Source organism: Gnatocerus cornutus, unplaced genomic scaffold (assembly GCF_029298725.1).
Source record: "Gnatocerus cornutus isolate USDA-ARS CGAHR unplaced genomic scaffold, icGnaCorn1.1 ctg00000171.1, whole genome shotgun sequence".
In the NCBI taxonomy this organism is placed as follows: Eukaryota; Metazoa; Arthropoda; class Insecta; order Coleoptera; family Tenebrionidae; genus Gnatocerus; species Gnatocerus cornutus.
The window spans coordinates 14564-35532 of record NW_028275508.1 but is presented as its reverse complement, the minus strand read 5'-3'; the positions used below and the strand labels follow the sequence as shown (position 1 = coordinate 35532).

The window sequence follows — 20969 nt, the reverse complement described above, 5'->3', positions numbered from 1 at the left end:
AAATTACGTTAATCGCAAGTGACTCGTTGAGATCGTCAAACGAACAATTTAATTTAACGCCTCATACGAGTTTTTTTTTTTCGTCATTTTGTCGCAAAAAAAAAACTAAAAAACGACTCGCAAAAAAAAATTTTTTTTTTTTCTTCTTTTAAATCTTGTACATTTTCTGACATGTGTACCATCGAAAAATGTCACATCCAAACGATCGAACAATCACAAAAAATCGTCAACGTACCATCTTGGAAAATTTTACCAGGCAACGACCATACCACGTTGAAAACTACCGGTTCTCGTCCGATCACCGAAGTCAAGCAACGTCGGGCGCGGTCAGTACTTGGATGGGTGACCGCTTGGGAACACCGCGTGCCGTTGTCTCTACTCTTTTCTTTTTTTATTAACATTTCTGATGTCAAACTTTTTTTAAATATATTTTTCACTATTTATATTTTCTCTCAGGAACTTATATAGTATGAAGACGAAAATTTTTAATTCGTTCGAGTTGAATTTGTGGTTCTGAAAAGAACCGATTTTTTTTCTTTTTTTTCCAACCAACTTCCAAGCTGCTCGAGGAGGATTTATTTTGAACTGGTGTATTTGGTGACGGCCTTGGTTCCTTCAGAAACGGCGTGCTTCGCCAATTCACCGGGCAAAAGAAGACGCACCGCCGTCTGGATCTCCCTGCTGGTTATGGTCGAACGTTTGTTGTAATGAGCGAGGCGACTGGCTTCAGCAGCTATACGTTCGAAGATGTCGTTCACGAAACTGTTCATGATAGACATAGCCTTGCTGGAGATACCGGTATCGGGATGGACCTGCTTCAACACCTTGTAAATGTAGATGGCGTAACTCTCCTTCCTCCTGCGCTTCTTTTTCTTGTCGCTCTTCGAGATGTTCTTTTGAGCTTTTCCGGCCTTCTTGGCCGCCTTACCGCTGGTCTTGGGTGGCATTCTCTTCTAGTCGTCGAGTTAAAAAAACGTTTAAAAACAGAAAACGAGACAGACACGACGTGCACGTTACGACGAGTATACTCGATCTAAAACGCCGCACACCTAAAATCCCTCTATTTATAACGAGCGAGCGACAAACAGGCGCTCCGCCTTAGTTCGTCGTTCGACCATTGCCCTAACGAGATGGCGCTGTACCGACCATATAAATTTCTAGCCTTCGCCGCGTTCGGCAGATTCTTGAAGTGTTCTCTGAGTACGCATCATCGCGCTCCGTCGATGAGTACTCACAACCTTCGTCCTCGCGCCGTGAAAAGTGCAACCTCGAGTGCAAGTGCCAGTGGTGCAAGTGCCAGTGGTGCAAGCTCATCAAACCATCAAACTGCGTCATCCGGTAAGTCTGATTTTACCGGAAACAAGACCCCAACCCCACCCAGCTCTCCTCCTCGGGAGAGAGCATTCTCGTTCTCTTCAAATAACTCCATAATTATGACATCCTCCCAAAATGTGTACCCCTTCAGGTACACAATCCGAAACATCCCTCAGGCTTTCTCCACACAAAAAACCTTCTACGGACTCCTCACAACGTCCCTGCTTGTCAAGGACATTTCCAAACTTGTGGTTAACTGGAACCGCACAGCGCTCCTAGTTACCACCAAAGCCCTTCCGGCAAACTTTCAATCCCATCTCTGCACTGCCACCGCCTGCCCGACCATTTCAATCGTGCAAGTGCACCGAAAGCTTTCAGCACAACCAGCCCCCCCAAATGCCCCCAAAATTCCGCAAATGTCAATCGTCATTAAAGACATCCAGGACGACATCGACAACGATGAAGTCTTAAACGCCATCCGTGACCTCCATCTCCAATGCTCTAATGTCTGGCGCATCCGTTCCAGACAGACGGGCAACTTTTGTAATCTTCTCCGTGTCCTAACAACCTCCACCGCCACAGTTGACTTCCTCCTCAAGGAAGGAATCATCCTTTTCGGTAAGCGCTATCAGTGCGAGCCTTCCAAAGCCCCCCAAAAACCCGCTCCTCTTCAGTGTACCAAGTGCTTCCAGCTTGGGCACGCCGCCTCCTCCTGCCACAACAAGTTGGCCTGTCCTAAATGCCCCGAAAGCCATCCGTCCAACAAGTGTCCTTCTGACACAATCACCTGTCTCCTCTGCAAAGGAGACCACCCCGCCTGGTCACAAAAATGCCCTAAAATCAAAGACGCGGTCGTCACCTGCGACACGCCCGTCGCCCCAACCATCATCTTGCTGCCCCCACCTGAGTTCGCAGACCCCGAACCCCAATGCATTTCTGTGCGTCAAACCATCACTTTTGTCACCAAAATGCTCTACGACCTGTTCCCGCATCAACGATCCAAAGTCGCAGAACTCGTCGAGTCTGCGTCAAAAACCGTCCTCCGCACCAAAACCCGCATTAACCATGTGGGTCAGCGGATCTACTTCTCCTTTGAGTAGATTCGCCCCCACGTCTCGTCCCAACACCCGTTGCAATGCCTCCCATTGCGACCTCCCCCGTCTTTCCCGGCGGGGGCCCCCTTCCTAACAGCGTGAATATCGCCACGGTTAACGTCTCCGGAATCAACAGAAAACTCAACGCCATCAAACACTTTATTGAATCAGACTCAATCAAAATCTTGTCTATCACCGAAACTCATTCCGACAACGCGATTAAAGTCAAAAATTTTTCTTGTTACCATAAACCGCCAACTAACCGTTTTCACGGCTCCGCGCTTCTTGTTTCAACGGACTTTCAATCAGTAAAACATCAACTTCCTGACAACATATCCTCTTTAGAACTCGTTGCCGCCGACGTCAAGTTAAATAATCACACTATCACCATTTTTTCGTATTATAATCAGCCTAACAACCGCGTCTCTTCTGAACTTTTTAACTATGCTTCACATCTTCCATTTTCAATTATAATGGGCGACTTAACGCCAGACACACTGACTTCGGAGACCACGCAACCAACCTTAACGGCAGACTTCTTTCTCAATTAATTAGCGAATTCCCTTTTTACCGTCTTAAAAACCAAAACCCCACTTTCATTTCTCATCAAGGTTGCTCCATTATTGACCACATTCTTATTTCTGAAAACCTAATTCACTTATTCGACAGCGAAACCTCAATAGGCACCACCGTAACCTCAGACCATTTTCCACTAATTGCTAATTTCTTAACTAATGGCCCTCAGCCGGCGCCGGAAATTACCAAAATCTTCAATTACAAAAACGCAAATTGGGAACTTTTCCGTGAAGAACTTAATACTACCCTTCCACTCATTACCGCAGTAAATTCTCAGGTAGAAATCGACCATCAAGTAGAGTCATTAACTTCAGCCATCACTTCAGCCAAACTTAAAGCCATTAAGATTAAATCCATTCCGAAGGACAAAACCCCTCTACCTGCGCGTATTCTAAGACTAATTAAAGAAAAACGTAAAATCTACCGCGACTTTGTCAGAACCCGCGACCCCTTTCTTAAAACCCTTATCAATAAACTCAGTGCCAAAATCCGCCGCGACATCAATCAATTCAAAGAGGAAACTTGGGTCAAAACCTGCGAATCTTTAGACTACCGTGACGGTAAAGCATTTTGGTCAAAATTCAAAGCAATTTCTGGTCAACTTTCTAAACCTAATCAAAATCTAATCGAAGGCCCCAACGTTTACCACTCTTCCCAAGACAAAGCCGAGTGCTTTGCCAATCTTCTCGAACAAATCCATCAAGTCCCCGAAGACCCCCATTTCAATCAACCCTTTTTCGAAAAAGTCTCTGCCAACATTCAAACCATGCGCGATATTCCACTAATCGAACCCCTTCCATATCCCCACAACGACGAGCACTTAACCGACCCAGTAACAGTTCGCGAAGTAAAATCAATCATTTTCAATTTAAAAACTACCAAAGCTCCGGGCCCCGATCAGATTAAACCTATCATTTTGAAAAATTTACCAGACTCTGGCTTTCTTGCATTAACCGCCATTTTTAACAATTGTTTAACTAATCTTTATTTTCCAACCGCGTGGAAACTAGCGAATACGATCATGATTTTAAAACCGGGAAAACCTATTTCAGACCCTAAGTCATATCGCCCTATTTCACTACTTAATATCCTAGGCAAAATCTTTGAACGCGTTTTAACTAACAGACTTAAAATCATTCTCGAAACTCATAACTTGCTTCCGCAACAACAATTCGGCTTTAGATCAGAACGTAGCACTCAAAATCCTTTAGTAGACTTGCAAACCGACATCATCAGACACGCCAACCTTGGAGAGTGCACCGTAGGTGCCTTTTTGGACATCGAAAGAGCATTTGACAAGGTCTGGCACGACGGTCTGGTGCAAAAACTCATCAATCTCGGAATCAATCTTAAATTCACAAAGCTCATCGTCTCCTATCTCACCAACCGATCCTGCAGGATCAAATTCAACGACGCCTTTTCTAACACCTTTACACTAAAGGCCGGAGTCCCACAAGGCTCCGTCCTGTCACCTTTGTTGTACATTATATACTGCAGTGATTTTCCAATTTCAGATTCCCTTCGGACCAAAACGAGGTTGTTTGCTGACGATTCGGCAATCTGGTCTAGCCACCGGAGCGCTGAAAAGGCTTCAGACATCCTCCAGAAAGAACTTCATCGAGTCGAAAAATGGACAAACACCTGGAGAGTGAAAACCAACCCCACCAAATGCCAATCCATCTGCTTCACCTACCCCAAAGCCCAGAAACAACGTCTCAACTTTAAACTCAACACACGGCTAACTATAAACAATCAATCTCTTACTCAAACTAATTCTCTCACTTACTTAGGTATCACTTTCTCTTCTACTTGTACCCTTAACGAGGACCTGAAAAGGACGATGAAGAAAGCACGCAATCGATCAAACCTTTTGTATCGCATTCGCGGCCGGATTCGGGGTTGCAGCTCAGAAACTCTACACCACACGTACAAACTTTTCATACGCCCTATCTTTGAATACAGATCTCTGCTTTACGCCTCGCTCTCTAACCGCATGCTCTTTAAAGTTTCTTCCTTCGAACGCCACACACTTAGACTAATCTTCCGACTTGACCGCGAATTTTCATTCTAACGACTTGCATGAACACACTAAAACTACTCCCATTACTGATCGATTCACTAAACTCCGCACTCGCTACATAACACGCACGCTTGCTAGTAACAATAACCCTCTTGCCATTCAAACTTTGCACACATCTTACAAGCTTCCTACTAAAAACCGCATGATCAACGCTATTCCCAAAAAACCTGCTGTCAAGCAGAAACACCTTCCCACAGCACTTCTCTCAGCATCATTCCCTAACCTACCCGCAGCTCTCCAGGAGCTGGTCGAAGACACACCCATCTCGATGAGATGAAGAGGTCCTTTCCTAGGACGAGACCACTTCCCTCCTTCTCTTTCTCTTCCAGGTTTCTCTTTCAGTTTCGAAATCCTCAGATGATCATCAGGTTACCCACGAAGAGTTCCAGGATTCCCATGAAAAGCTCAAGGATACCCACGAAGAGTCCCAGGACTTCCACAGACTCCCAGGACACCCATGAAAAGCTCCAGGAACCCCATGAAAAATCCCAGGAAACCCACGAAGAGTTCACTTTCTTCTTCTGCTTCTCTACCTTTTCAAATTTCCATTTATTAATTCCTAGTTATTTTTCAAATACATTTTGTAGTCATATTTAAGAACCAATTTTATATAAAATAAGTCTTAGTATTGTTCACTAAAATACCAGGTCCGCCGAAAAGGCCAAAAGCCTCACCAGCGGCCAAATAAACTGTAATATCTTAAGTACTCGATGTAAATACCATTACTATACTTAAATAAAATGTATTTTGACTTGACGCGTTCGGCATTTATTTCAAGCCGTACGTTTGTCAGTGCGCTTCGTGTCAGTCGCAGTAGGTGTTTTGCTGTTTATATCGTATAACAACATGTCCGGAAGAGGAAAAGGAGGTAAAGTGAAGGGAAAGGCGAAGTCTCGTTCCAGTCGTGCCGGACTTCAGTTTCCCGTCGGCAGAATTCATCGTCTTCTGCGTAAAGGAAACTACGCCGAAAGAGTGGGTGCAGGTGCTCCCGTTTATTTGGCGGCCGTAATGGAATATCTAGCCGCCGAAGTTCTCGAATTGGCAGGAAACGCCGCCAGAGATAACAAGAAAACCCGTATCATTCCGAGACATCTTCAATTGGCTATAAGGAACGACGAGGAGTTAAACAAGCTCCTTTCCGGCGTTACCATCGCCCAAGGCGGTGTCTTGCCCAACATCCAGGCGGTGTTGTTGCCCAAGAAGACCGAAAAGAAGCCTTAAATTTAATTCTTCGCCGCCGTCATCTCGAACGAAAAACAAAAACTTTTATAAAAACCATCTTCACATCGGCCCTTCTCAGGGCCAAAAATTCAACTCGAACGAATTGATTTTTTCGCCAAAATACAACAACCTATGAGAATCATGTTAAAAAGTCTTTTAGATATTTTAAAGTTAAACCGATCAATTAATTCATTATACGAGCGTAGACTGAACGGAAGATTTTCGATTACATTCAACCAAGAAAGATGATTTTTACGACTTTTCATCGTAATTTTTAGAAAAATTCAATGCCCGACTAAAGCACGAACTCGACAACTCTATCTATAATAATTTATTGATTATCTAATTCAAGAAACATTCCGATTCGTCGTAAATTTCTTCACATTTCGCACATTAATCTGTTAAGAACATACACACACACACCGGTCGCCTATACGTGCTCTCCGTCTCGATAATTTCTTGCAGCAGCAGTCGTCAGCGGTGAGCCGTAATACTACAATCAATCGTTTTATTTGCTATGAGATTTTGTTTCAAGTCACGTCTGAGGAGAGTAACTCTACCCCATATTGGACATAACCTCAAATATACTCTTCGTGGCAAAAACGTTCTTTTAACGATGGTCATTCTAACCTAAAACTGCTGTCAAAATTGTCAAAGTCGCCGCCTGGATCACAAATTAAAATGATCACTCACTCCGTACGATTTTCATTTCGATTTGAAGACAAACACACAATTGAGCAACATATTTAATTCGTTTGATTTATTTTGTGGTTCTGAAAAGAACCGTTTTTTTTTGTTTGTTTGTTTGCTTGCCTGCGGGGGGTTTGTTGTTATTCCTCTGAGGATGCGGATACACGTCATAAAATGATAAAATTAACCGCCGAAACCGTAAAGGGTACGACCTTGACGTTTCAGGGCGTAGACGACGTCCATGGCGGTGACGGTCTTACGTTTTGCGTGTTCGGTGTAAGTTACGGCGTCACGGATGACGTTCTCGAGGAAGACCTTCAACACACCTCTGGTTTCTTCGTAGATGAGACCGGAAATACGTTTCACACCACCACGACGAGCCAATCTTCTGATCGCCGGTTTCGTTATACCTTGGATGTTATCGCGTAGAACTTTGCGATGACGTTTGGCGCCACCTTTTCCCAATCCTTTGCCACCTTTACCACGACCGGTCATCTTGATAAAATTAGGAAATTCTTCGTACAAAACGACGTAGCTTCGACCAAGTTCGTTATGGAACTAACGTCAAAATTTCATTCCGCGGGACTATTTATAAGTTACGGCAGCTCCACCTCGCGTTAAAAACGAATCCACCAATGGCGTCGCCGTATGACTCATCGAGTTTATAAAACGGCCGTTGGCGCGACGAAAATTTTCAGTTGACTTTCGAACGTTCGTACGTACGGTCGGTCGTTCGGTCGAAGCAAGCAAGCAAGCCACTACCTACGTTAATTCTTTTCATTTGATTCATCCGATATCCGAGATGGCGAGAACTAAACAGACGGCTCGTAAATCTACCGGTGGCAAGGCACCTAGAAAACAGTTGGCCACGAAGGCGGCCAGAAAAAGCGCTCCCGCCACCGGAGGTGTCAAGAAACCTCACCGTTACAGGCCCGGTACGGTCGCCCTTCGTGAGATTCGTCGTTATCAAAAGAGCACTGAACTTTTGATCCGCAAGCTGCCTTTCCAACGTCTCGTCCGAGAGATCGCCCAAGATTTCAAGACCGATCTCCGTTTCCAAAGTTCGGCCGTGATGGCACTTCAAGAAGCCAGCGAGGCTTATCTCGTCGGCCTCTTCGAAGACACCAACTTGTGCGCCATCCACGCCAAACGTGTCACCATCATGCCGAAAGACATCCAATTGGCGAGACGCATTCGTGGCGAGAGGGCTTAAATTTCCTCCATCCATCCATCCATCCATCCGATCCGACCATCTAGAATTAACAAATTCTTCATCTTCGAAGGTGTTAAAAGAAGAAAAAAAAAATCGGTTCTTTTCAGAACCACAATTATTTTCCAACGAATTGAAAATTTATCGTTCGCGCATGCAACTTTTTGAGATTGAAAAAAAAAAAAAAAAAAAAAAAAGTTAGGTTATGTGATTTATTCACAAAATTCGTACTTACATAAAACGATAAACTTTTGCTTTTTTCTTTCACATTAAATTTTCTTTTAACTGAGACTATTTGAAACATTATTATATAATAAAGTTTATCATTCTTTGTAATAACACTGTTTCGACAGTCAAATGAATAGACAAGAAAATCAAATGAAAGTATGTATCTCCTCAACAGAATGTGCATTGTCCAAGCGAATCTTTCGTTCGTTTCTTGAAAATAATTGTGGCCCTGAAAAGGGCCATTTATTTGTATCGATGGTGCCCCTACGTCGATATATACGATCGGAGCACGTTCCCGAAACCACCAGGACGTCGTCGTCGTTGAAAAAATTAAATCATCGTCGTCGACTTTTCACTTCTTTCTCTTGGGTGAAGCGGTTTTTTTCGCTTTGACGGTGACGGCTTTGGCCGTTTTCGGTTTCGGCGCTTTCGGTTTCTTGGTTGGACCTTCGGCGCTTTCGGTTTCTTGGTTGGACCGGCCTTGTTGGATTTCTTCGCTTTCGATGGCGTCTTGGGTTTGACGGGCGATCTGGAGGCGGCGCTGGCTTTCTTTTCGGGAGCGGACGCAGCCTTTCTAGCCTTCGATACGGCGACGCTCTTCTTTTCGGCGGCAGTTTTCTTAGACTTGGCCGAAGCGGCGGGGGCGGCCTTCTTACCGGCTTTTGAGGCGGATCCTTTTTCGGCGGACGTCGGCGCTGACGCGACGGAACGTTTAGCAACGCCCGTCTTCTTGGATTTCGCCGATGACGACGCGGTCGCAGCGGCAGATCTCTTTTTCGTGGCGGACGGAGCCTTAGCTGCACCGGTGACGGCAGAAGCCAACTTGAACGAACCGGAAGCTCCTTTTCCTTTGGTTTGGACCAACGAACCGGATGCGACGGCGCCCTTAAGGTACTTCTTGATGAAAGGCGCAAATTTTTCCGCGTCGACTTTGTAGTTGGCCGCGACATATTTCTTGATCGCCTGCAACGAAGAACCGCCGCGTTCCTTCAAGCCTTTGATGGCGTTGGTGACCATCTCCGAAGTGGGCGGATGAGAAGGTTTGCTTCTCGGATTTTTGGGCTTCTTCTCCTTCTTCACCGGTGAGGAGCCGGAAGTGGCACCGGCGACCGTCGAAGCTGCTTGATTTTCTACGTCGGCCATATTTTCGTCTATCGCGCGCGCGTTTTTTTCTTTTTATTATAGGTAGGCTTATTCTTCGGTGAAAGAACGAATGAACTTTACAGAACGAATTGGGCGCCAAAGTGTTGGCGCGTTCGAAAACGCGCGGACCGCGGACTAAACGAGAGCCTTCTCGTCGAGTTAGAAAATTCAGTGGGCCTCGAATACAGCTTTCGCGTGATGGCATCGTTCTCTTTACGCGAAGATCACCGCCTCCGGGTGCGGGAACATGAGCGATTCGGTCGGCGATGGCCTCCTGAATAACCTCAAGTTTTCCCGGACGACCAGCCGACCTCCAAAAGCGAACAAGGACCGATCGAACGTCGACTCGAACAAAGACCCTCCGAAACAAGGAGATGACATCCAAGTTCGACGCCGACGTTACGCGTTTTCCACGAATAACAGGAAAGTTCCGCTTTCGACCAGACAAACTTGGAAGCATCCTCTACAAGTTTCACGAACGAATCGGTCGAAAAGTACGTGCGATCTTTTCGAAAATCGCCTCGCAAAGAGACGCAGCACGGATCGGAGCGACGACCGACGAACCTGCAGAGTGTAGGAAAAAAATTCACAAACGGTCGAAGATGACGTCCGAGAAGGTCGAATTTTTTCAAGAACGAAGATAAAACCTTCGCCTTTCGTAGGAGTTGATTTTTGAAAACGATCTTGACGAACAGGTCGGAAAAAAAACGATGTCAATTTCGGACTCGACCATGAGAAACGAATTTGTACGACGAACGGACTTTTCGAACGACTTTTTTCGCAAAATCGACATTTTTTCCTCAAAAATTACCTCACACGACGAAATCCCATCATCGAAACATCACCGAAAACAGTTTTGACGGCGAAATTCTCGTCAATTTTACGAAAATAAAGGGAAAATCAGACGGACCACCGTCGAACATCCAGCGACGGGAACGGACGAGTTTTTTAATTTTTCTTGCCAATTCATTGCGAAAGAAGCAATTTTTCTCGACGAAACCATTTTATAATCATAAAAAAAACTCCCCAAACACCACAAACCAACAAAAATACGGAAATCTTGCATTGTTTGCATTTTTCAGACACTCTAAATAAAACTACGTCGATGTCGGCGGATTTTCAGTCGGTCGTCGGTCGACAGAAATCCAACGAAATTTTCATTTGTTCTTCTCAAAAACGAAAAACAAACAAATCAACAAAACATTCCCTACTATTAGTCGACATTTCGAGCAGAAACTACGAACGTCGAAAGATTTAAAAAATGAAATATGTAGGTGTGCGTGCGTGCGTACTTACTTGAAACTTTTTTCTTGTTTCATCGTCGCACTGGAACAAATTAAATTTTAATGCAATGTAAACGCGACCACACTTTCGACGAAAACATCTCTATGAATCGAACGACGTCGGAAAAAGAATAAATCGAGAAGAGAACAAATCATGAAACAACACACACCCACCCCGCCCGGCCCGGCCAGAGTGGTGGGAATTTCGATGAATGAACAGACAAAGAAACCAACTCTGTTATCAGTTCTAAGAAAGAAAGCAGGTAGCGGCGGCGGCGAACCTTCGACCGTACTACGGTCAGTTCATGAATTAACCCCGTCCGTTCGGAGTTTATTCATCTCCGGTCCGTGTCGGCGTTTACTTCAAGTGGGTGCTATTTCCATCTAAGCAAGCAAGTGAGTAAGTAAGTTCTCAAATTTTAAATTACGTTAATCGCAAGTGACTCGTTGAGATCGTCAAACGAACAATTTAATTTAACGCCTCATACGAGTTTTTTTTTTTCGTCATTTTGTCGCAAAAAAAAAACTAAAAAACGACTCGCAAAAAAAAATTTTTTTTTTTTCTTCTTTTAAATCTTGTACATTTTCTGACATGTGTACCATCGAAAAATGTCACATCCAAACGATCGAACAATCACAAAAAATCGTCAACGTACCATCTTGGAAAATTTTACCAGGCAACGACCATACCACGTTGAAAACTACCGGTTCTCGTCCACCCAGTCTTGTCCGAGCGCTCGTAGCGAACGGACGTGCGATAGAGAGCTCCCCCTCTCAGTGTTTAAGTTGTGACCACAGTGCAAAGTGCCACGTGCCTTGAACAAAGTGAATCGTGTCCCAATTGTTGTTTTAACAACAAGAGGAATTAAACCAAGTTCGATACAGCGCAGGCTGGTTAAGCCTGCACTGACCACCGAAAACATGGCCAGTTCGAGCCTCAACTGGCTGAAGCCGAAGAAAACGGTGAAAAAAGTGAAACAAAAGGTGAGGTACGTGCCAGTACCAATCGACGCTAACCGATTTCAACCAATCTCTTCTGATGAAGAGGATGAAGAAGACAACATGGAGACGGAGGAAACATCCTCCAGGACAAAAACCACCGCGACCGCGAACGAAAGGAGACCGCCGCCGATCATCATCCACGGCCGGAACATAACGCACAACCGTCTCAGAGAATTGTTCGCCGATTGCGACAACGGTTACCAAGTGCGGTACACAAGGGAGAAAACCCTTGTGTACCCCAACACGACAGACATCCACACGACGATGAAAAACAAACTCACGGCAGGAAAAGTGGAATTCCACACGTTCACCCCAAAAGGACTCAAAACGTCAACGTTTGTAATCAAGGGGCTGGACAACAACCCTGAGCCCGAATCCGTTCTTGCAGAGCTCAAGAGCTGCAAGATTGAAGCTACCAATGTGAGAAAAATGGGGCCCAACACCAAGAGGCCCCATTACATCGTAACAGTGGCCGACAGCGAGACTGTCGAGTCACTGAACAAAAAGTGTCGGGCGATTCTCAACGTCAGGGTGCGTTTCGAGAAATACCTCAATAAGAAGAAGATGACACAGTGTCACCGGTGCCAGGCATGGGGCCACGGCACGAGGAACTGCAACCTCGAACCGACGTGCGTAAGATGCTCTCAGTACCACTGGACCCGCGACTGCCCCCATAAGCCCGACCCGACGTACATTCCCAAATGTGCCAACTGCGGGAAACAAGGACACGCTGCCTCGCAAACCACGTGCGAGGTCTACATCGCCAAGGTAACCCGCATCGAGGAACTCCAAGAAGAAAGACGTCAGAAGGTCGCCAACAAGAGGGCTAAATTAGCCCCCGCGCCGATCCCAAAGGTCAATCCGTGGACCCAGCCAAAGAAACCAACAGGTGAGTCCATTGTTTTTACCGATAAATCATTTCCACCTCTGCCGACGCCTTCAACGAGCGCAGCAAATTCGCCAATTTCAACAAGGCAAACACCAACCAAAACGAAAATTCCAGAAACAAGCAGCATGACAGAATTTTGTAAAATAAACGCCGAAATTTCCAGGCTGAACAAAAATGTAAATATGAAAAATCTGCTCATAATACTTAAAGAACTGAACAATGCACTTGAAAAATGCCAGTCTCAACAAGAAAAGCTGTTCGTCTGCATAGACGTTCTATCCAAAATGGGAGACGCTGGCTATGAGCTGTAAATTGACGATAGTTCACTGGAACGCAAACGGTCTGCATGAAAAAGCTGCGGAATTATTGAACTTTATTAAAAATGGTGGAATTCACATTATGGCAATTAGCGAAACGCGTCTCAAAAGTAAAGATCGGCTTAAATTCACCAATTACACGGTTCTCAGAAAGGACAGAACGGATGTCATTAGGGGAGGTGGGGTTGCTCTCCTAATCCGTAATGACGTCCCCTTTGAACACATTCCCACCCCAAATGTAAGATTCCTCGAAACCCTAACGATTAAGATCGAGAACAACATTTTCATAACATCAGTTTACAACCGACCAATCAACTCAATTAGGGACGCGGATTTAGACATAATTAATAATCTGGGAAGAAAGCAATTAATTCTCGGGGACTTCAATGCGAGACACACAAGCTGGGGTTGTCACGCAAACAATAGTAACGGGTTCAGGCTCTACAATTACGTAGAAAACACAAGCTTGATAATTAACAGAACTGCTGATCCAACTCATTTCCCAATTAACGGCATGACACCTACCTACATTGACTTGACAATCACGAAAAACATGGTAATCTCAGAACCCAGATCAGTGACCGCACTCAACTCGGATCACAATCCTGTGATTCTTGAGATTCCTGACATGACAATCAAAGACAAAACAATCCAAATCAATTCCTATAAACAAACCAACTGGCCCCTCTTCCGCAAAACCCTTGACAGACATGTTGAACTGACGGAAATCATTGGCACGAAAGATGATCTTGATGAACAGATTGAACTGTTCATTAAGGCCATCCAGAAGGCCAAAGACCAAGTCACGACGACGAAAACAATAAATCCTTTTCGAGACGAAATTCCGAAAGCAACCATAGAGAAAATAAAACTCAAGAACCGAATCAGAAAACTGTACCAAAGAACACGAGACCCATTTTTCAAAAACCAAGCATCTGAATTATCCAGAGAAATTAAACAAGAAATAAAAGAATTCAGACAGAACAAATGGGAAACAAAACTTGGCAAATTAAATCCGCACGATAATTCTCTATGGAAAATGACAAAAGCTCTCAAAAGACGATTTACCCCCATCTCTATCCTTAAATCCAATAACAACATAGCATTTAATAATGTGGAAAAAGCAAACACACTGGCAACATATTATGAAACGATCCACACAAGTGATAATCACAACACACCCGAACAAATAGAAATAATTGAAACAGTAAACTCTTTCAATAGTGACAATTCCCAGATAGACGCGCCTACGGCCGTCAAACCCACAGAAATCGCAAAAATCATAAGCACTTTACCGAATAACAAAGCCCCGGGAAATGACGGCATAGAAAACAGAATACTGAAAAATCTTACAGCGAAAGCTGTAAAACAACTAACGAATATAATAAATGCCATGCTTAATCTTTGTATCTTCCCGGAAAAACTTAAAGTAGCAGATGTCATCCCCATTTTGAAACCGGGGAAAAACCCCAATGCACCAAACGCATACAGACCAATTAGCCTTCTACCAACAATTTCAAAAGTTGCGGAAAAGGTAATCCAAAAACGAATTAATAAGCACATTAAAGAAAACAAAATTTTACCGCCAGAGCAATTTGGTTTTCGGGAACGACATAATACCACACAGCAAGTCCTCAGACTAATAAATGACATAACCAATAATTACAACACGAAAAGCATAACAGCAATGACATGTCTTGATATTGAAAAAGCATTTGATAAAGTCTGGACAAAAGGACTAATTTACAAAATGATTCAATTGAAGTTCCCGACGCACATTACTAAATTAATAAACTCGTACTTAACAGAGAGAAAGTTCAGAGTAAAGGTAGAAGGCGAAAAGTCGGAAATGAAATCAATAAATGCGGGAGTCCCACAAGGCTCAGTGCTTGGGCCAATACTATTTAATATTTACATACATGACATCACTAAATTCGCACAAACCAATTTAGCTTTGTACGCGGATGACACCGCCATCTACGCTAAGTCTCATTCGGGTCAGGTCGCACTCAAACAAGTTCAGATCCACATTAATCAACTCGAGAAATTCTACGCGAAATGGAAGATTAAACTCAACGCGGACAAAACGGAAACCGTCATTTTTGCAAAAAGATTCACCGGGCTAAAGATCAATAAAAAACTAAAGGTAGGGGACAGTGAAATTGAAATTAAGAACTCTGTGAAATATCTAGGAGTCACCCTAGACAAAAGGCTAAACTTAAATGAACACATAAAGAAAACGAGACAAAAAGGTGAAGCCGTCCTCAAGCAATTGTACCCATTGTTGGTCAAAAACAACTATCTAAACACGAAAAATAAGTTGCTTCTGTACAAATGCATCTTACGCCCCATCATAACATACGCAGCGCCCATCTACCGGCACAAACCACACACTCCACTAATTCCTTTGCAAAGATTTCAAAATAAATGCTTAAGACTTGCTCTTAACGCAGACAGATACACTCCGCTCCGTCAACTTCATCAGGACGCGAATCTTCCACTCCTACACCATTACATCCATTCCCTTTCCGATAAATTCTACGAGAAGCAGGTGCGGCACGTACCTCTTCTCAAACAATCCCTCAAACACCCAGCAGGAACTCACAAGTTCCCGCACTCGGGTGTCCCCAATCTAGACCGGATAATCCGCTGAATTTTGTTACAGGCAAAAGGCAGCGGAAGAAGAACCGTAAACGGCAATCGACCAGCCACTGACCATATCGGAACAGGAGTCCAGGAGCCCCCTGGAACATCAATCCGAGGATCAGGAGTCCCCGGAGCCCCCTGAAACCTCACCACTAGACCATACCGCACCAGGAGCCCAGGAGCTCCCTGGAAACAGAAACCGGACCGGAAGTCCCAAGACCTCTTTGAGGTCAACACTGTAAATAGTTTTTTAAATATCCTTTGTACATAGTAGATAATAAGGTTAGGGTTTTTACTAAAATTTCATTTTCCCTAAATTAAGGTAACCGATAAGTAGGCTAAACACCACAAATGTATGCAACCAAGGTTGCCGGTGAGCCATAAAATAAATGTAATATCTTAGATTGTATAATAAATGTAGGCTAGGTTAAGGCATCAGCGCCACACATTAGCATAAGTTAATCTTAAGTGTGATATGTATTATCTTAGTGATTGCATGCGTAACTTCAACCGAATAAAAATCCTGTTGAATTTGAAAAAATTTGGTTCTCGTCCGATCACCGAAGTCAAGCAACGTCGGGCGCGGTCAGTACTTGGATGGGTGACCGCTTGGGAACACCGCGTGCCGTTGTCTCTACTCTTTTCTTTTTTTATTAACATTTCTGATGTCAAACTTTTTTTAAATATATTTTTCACTATTTATATTTTCTCTCAGGAACTTATATAGTATGAAGACGAAAATTTTTAATTCGTTCGAGTTGAATTTGTGGTTCTGAAAAGAACCGATTTTTTTTCTTTTTTTTCCAACCAACTTCCAAGCTGCTCGAGGAGGATTTATTTTGAACTGGTGTATTTGGTGACGGCCTTGGTTCCTTCAGAAACGGCGTGCTTCGCCAATTCACCGGGCAAAAGAAGACGCACCGCCGTCTGGATCTCCCTGCTGGTTATGGTCGAACGTTTGTTGTAATGAGCGAGGCGACTGGCTTCAGCAGCTATACGTTCGAAGATGTCGTTCACGAAACTGTTCATGATAGACATAGCCTTGCTGGAGATACCGGTATCGGGATGGACCTGCTTCAACACCTTGTAAATGTAGATGGCGTAACTCTCCTTCCTCCTGCGCTTCTTTTTCTTGTCGCTCTTCGAGATGTTCTTTTGAGCTTTTCCGGCCTTCTTGGCCGCCTTACCGCTGGTCTTGGGTGGCATTCTCTTCTAGTCGTCGAGTTAAAAAAACGTTTAAAAACAGAAAACGAGACAGACACGACGTGCACGTTACGACGAGTATACTCGATCTAAAACGCCGCACACCTAAAATCCCTCTATTTATAACGAGCGAGCGACAAACAGGCGCTCCGCCTTAGTTCGTCGTTCGACCATTGCCCTAACGAGATGGCGCTGTACCGACCATATAAATTTCTAGCCTTCGCCGCGTTCGGCATTTATTTCAAGCCGTACGTTTGTCAGTGCGCTTCGTGTCAGTCGCAGTAGGTGTTTTGCTGTTTATATCGTATAACAACATGTCCGGAAGAGGAAAAGGAGGTAAAGTGAAGGGAAAGGCGAAGTCTCGTTCCAGTCGTGCCGGACTTCAGTTTCCCGTCGGCAGAATTCATCGTCTTCTGCGTAAAGGAAACTACGCCGAAAGAGTGGGTGCAGGTGCTCCCGTTTATTTGGCGGCCGTAATGGAATATCTAGCCGCCGAAGTTCTCGAATTGGCAGGAAACGCCGCCAGAGATAACAAGAAAACCCGTATCATTCCGAGACATCTTCAATTGGCTATAAGGAACGACGAGGAGTTAAACAAGCTCCTTTCCGGCGTTACCATCGCCCAAGGCGGTGTCTTGCCCAACATCCAGGCGGTGTTGTTGCCCAAGAAGACCGAAAAGAAGCCTTAAATTTAATTCTTCGCCGCCGTCATCTCGAACGAAAAACAAAAACTTTTATAAAAACCATCTTCACATCGGCCCTTCTCAGGGCCAAAAATTCAACTCGAACGAATTGATTTTTTCGCCAAAATACAACAACCTATGAGAATCATGTTAAAAAGTCTTTTAGATATTTTAAAGTTAAACCGATCAATTAATTCATTATACGAGCGTAGACTGAACGGAAGATTTTCGATTACATTCAACCAAGAAAGATGATTTTTACGACTTTTCATCGTAATTTTTAGAAAAATTCAATGCCCGACTAAAGCACGAACTCGACAACTCTATCTATAATAATTTATTGATTATCTAATTCAAGAAACATTCCGATTCGTCGTAAATTTCTTCACATTTCGCACATTAATCTGTTAAGAACATACACACACACACCGGTCGCCTATACGTGCTCTCCGTCTCGATAATTTCTTGCAGCAGCAGTCGTCAGCGGTGAGCCGTAATACTACAATCAATCGTTTTATTTGCTATGAGATTTTGTTTCAAGTCACGTCTGAGGAGAGTAACTCTACCCCATATTGGACATAACCTCAAATATACTCTTCGTGGCAAAAACGTTCTTTTAACGATGGTCATTCTAACCTAAAACTGCTGTCAAAATTGTCAAAGTCGCCGCCTGGATCACAAATTAAAATGATCACTCACTCCGTACGATTTTCATTTCGATTTGAAGACAAACACACAATTGAGCAACATATTTAATTCGTTTGATTTATTTTGTGGTTCTGAAAAGAACCGTTTTTTTTTTGTTTGTTTGTTTGCTTGCCTGCGGGGGGTTTGTTGTTATTCCTCTGAGGATGCGGATACACGTCATAAAATGATAAAATTAACCGCCGAAACCGTAAAGGGTACGACCTTGACGTTTCAGGGCGTAGACGACGTCCATGGCGGTGACGGTCTTACGTTTTGCGTGTTCGGTGTAAGTTACGGCGTCACGGATGACGTTCTCGAGGAAGACCTTCAACACACCTCTGGTTTCTTCGTAGATGAGACCGGAAATACGTTTCACACCACCACGACGAGCCAATCTTCTGATCGCCGGTTTCGTTATACCTTGGATGTTATCGCGTAGAACTTTGCGATGACGTTTGGCGCCACCTTTTCCCAATCCTTTGCCACCTTTACCACGACCGGTCATCTTGATAAAATTAGGAAATTCTTCGTACAAAACGACGTAGCTTCGACCAAGTTCGTTATGGAACTAACGTCAAAATTTCATTCCGCGGGACTATTTATAAGTTACGGCAGCTCCACCTCGCGTTAAAAACGAATCCACCAATGGCGTCGCCGTATGACTCATCGAGTTTATAAAACGGCCGTTGGCGCGACGAAAATTTTCAGTTGACTTTCGAACGTTCGTACGTACGGTCGGTCGTTCGGTCGAAGCAAGCAAGCAAGCCACTACCTACGTTAATTCTTTTCATTTGATTCATCCGATATCCGAGATGGCGAGAACTAAACAGACGGCTCGTAAATCTACCGGTGGCAAGGCACCTAGAAAACAGTTGGCCACGAAGGCGGCCAGAAAAAGCGCTCCCGCCACCGGAGGTGTCAAGAAACCTCACCGTTACAGGCCCGGTACGGTCGCCCTTCGTGAGATTCGTCGTTATCAAAAGAGCACTGAACTTTTGATCCGCAAGCTGCCTTTCCAACGTCTCGTCCGAGAGATCGCCCAAGATTTCAAGACCGATCTCCGTTTCCAAAGTTCGGCCGTGATGGCACTTCAAGAAGCCAGCGAGGCTTATCTCGTCGGCCTCTTCGAAGACACCAACTTGTGCGCCATCCACGCCAAACGTGTCACCATCATGCCGAAAGACATCCAATTGGCGAGACGCATTCGTGGCGAGAGGGCTTAAATTTCCTCCATCCATCCATCCATCCATCCGATCCGACCATCTAGAATTAACAAATTCTTCATCTTCGAAGGTGTTAAAAGAAGAAGAAAAAAAAATCGGTTCTTTTCAGAACCACAATTATTTTCCAACGAATTGAAAATTTATCGTTCGCGCATGCAACTTTTTGAGATTGAAAAAAAAAAAAAAAAAAAAAAAAAGTTAGGTTATGTGATTTATTCACAAAATTCGTACTTACATAAAACGATAAACTTTTGCTTTTTTCTTTCACATTAAATTTTCTTTTAACTGAGACTATTTGAAACATTATTATATAATAAAGTTTATCATTCTTTGTAATAACACTGTTTCGACAGTCAAATGAATAGACAAGAAAATCAAATGAAAGTATGTATCTCCTCAACAGAATGTGCATTGTCCAAGCGAATCTTTCGTTCGTTTCTTGAAAATAATTGTGGCCCTGAAAAGGGCCATTTATTTGTATCGATGGTGCCCCTACGTCGATATATACGATCGGAGCACGTTCCCGAAACCACCAGGACGTCGTCGTCGTTGAAAAAATTAAATCATCGTCGTCGACTTTTCACTTCTTTCTCTTGGGTGAAGCGGTTTTTTTCGCTTTGGCGGTGACGGCTTTGGCCGTTTTCGGTTTCGGCGCTTTCGGTTTCTTGGTTGGACCGGCCTTGTTGGATTTCTTCGCTTTCGATGGCGTCTTGGGTTTGACGGGCGATCTGGAGGCGGCGCTGGCTTTCTTTTCGGGAGCGGACGCAGCCTTTCTAGCCTTCGATACGGCGACGCTCTTCTTTTCGGCGGCAGTTTTCTTAGACTTGGCCGAAGCGGCGGGGGCGGCCTTCTTACCGGCTTTTGAGGCGGATCCTTTTTCGGCGGACGTCGGCGCTGACGCGACGGAACGTTTAGCAACGCCCGTCTTCTTGGATTTCGCCGATGACGACGCGGTCGCAGCGGCAGATCTCTTTTTCGTGGCGGACGGAGCCTTAGCTGCACCGGTGACGGCAGAAGCCAACTTGAACGAACCGGAAGCTCCTTTTCCTTTGGTTTGGACCAACGAACCGGATGCGACGGCGCCCTTAAGGTACTTCTTGATGAAAGGCGCAAATTTTTTCCGCGTCGACTTTGTAGTTGGCCGCGACATATTTCTTGATCGCCTGCAACGAAGAACCGCCGCGTTCCTTCAAGCCTTTGATGGCGTTGGTGACCATCTCCGAAGTGGGCGGATGAGAAGGTTTGCTTCTCGGATTTTTGGGCTTCTTCTCCTTCTTCACCGGTGAGGAGCCGGAAGTGGCACCGGCGACCGTCGAAGCTGCTTGATTTTCTACGTCGGCCATATTTTCGTCTATCGCGCGCGCGTTTTTTTCTTTTTATTATAGGTAGGCTTATTCTTCGGTGAAAGAACGAATGAACTTTACAGAACGAATTGGGCGCCAAAGTCAAAGTGTTGGCGCGTTCGAAAACGCGCGGACCG

At 44.4% G+C, this 20969-nt stretch overlaps 1 non-coding gene across 1 annotated transcript; it reads left to right on the top strand.

Annotated features, from left to right (window-relative positions):
* The first annotated feature begins 255 nt into the window (after positions 1-255).
* Positions 256-375, top strand: LOC148165851 (5S ribosomal RNA). The gene has a single exon (XR_015771123.1). It is a non-coding gene; the product is annotated as a 5S ribosomal RNA (ribosomal RNA).
* The last annotated feature ends 20594 nt before the right edge of the window (positions 376-20969 follow it).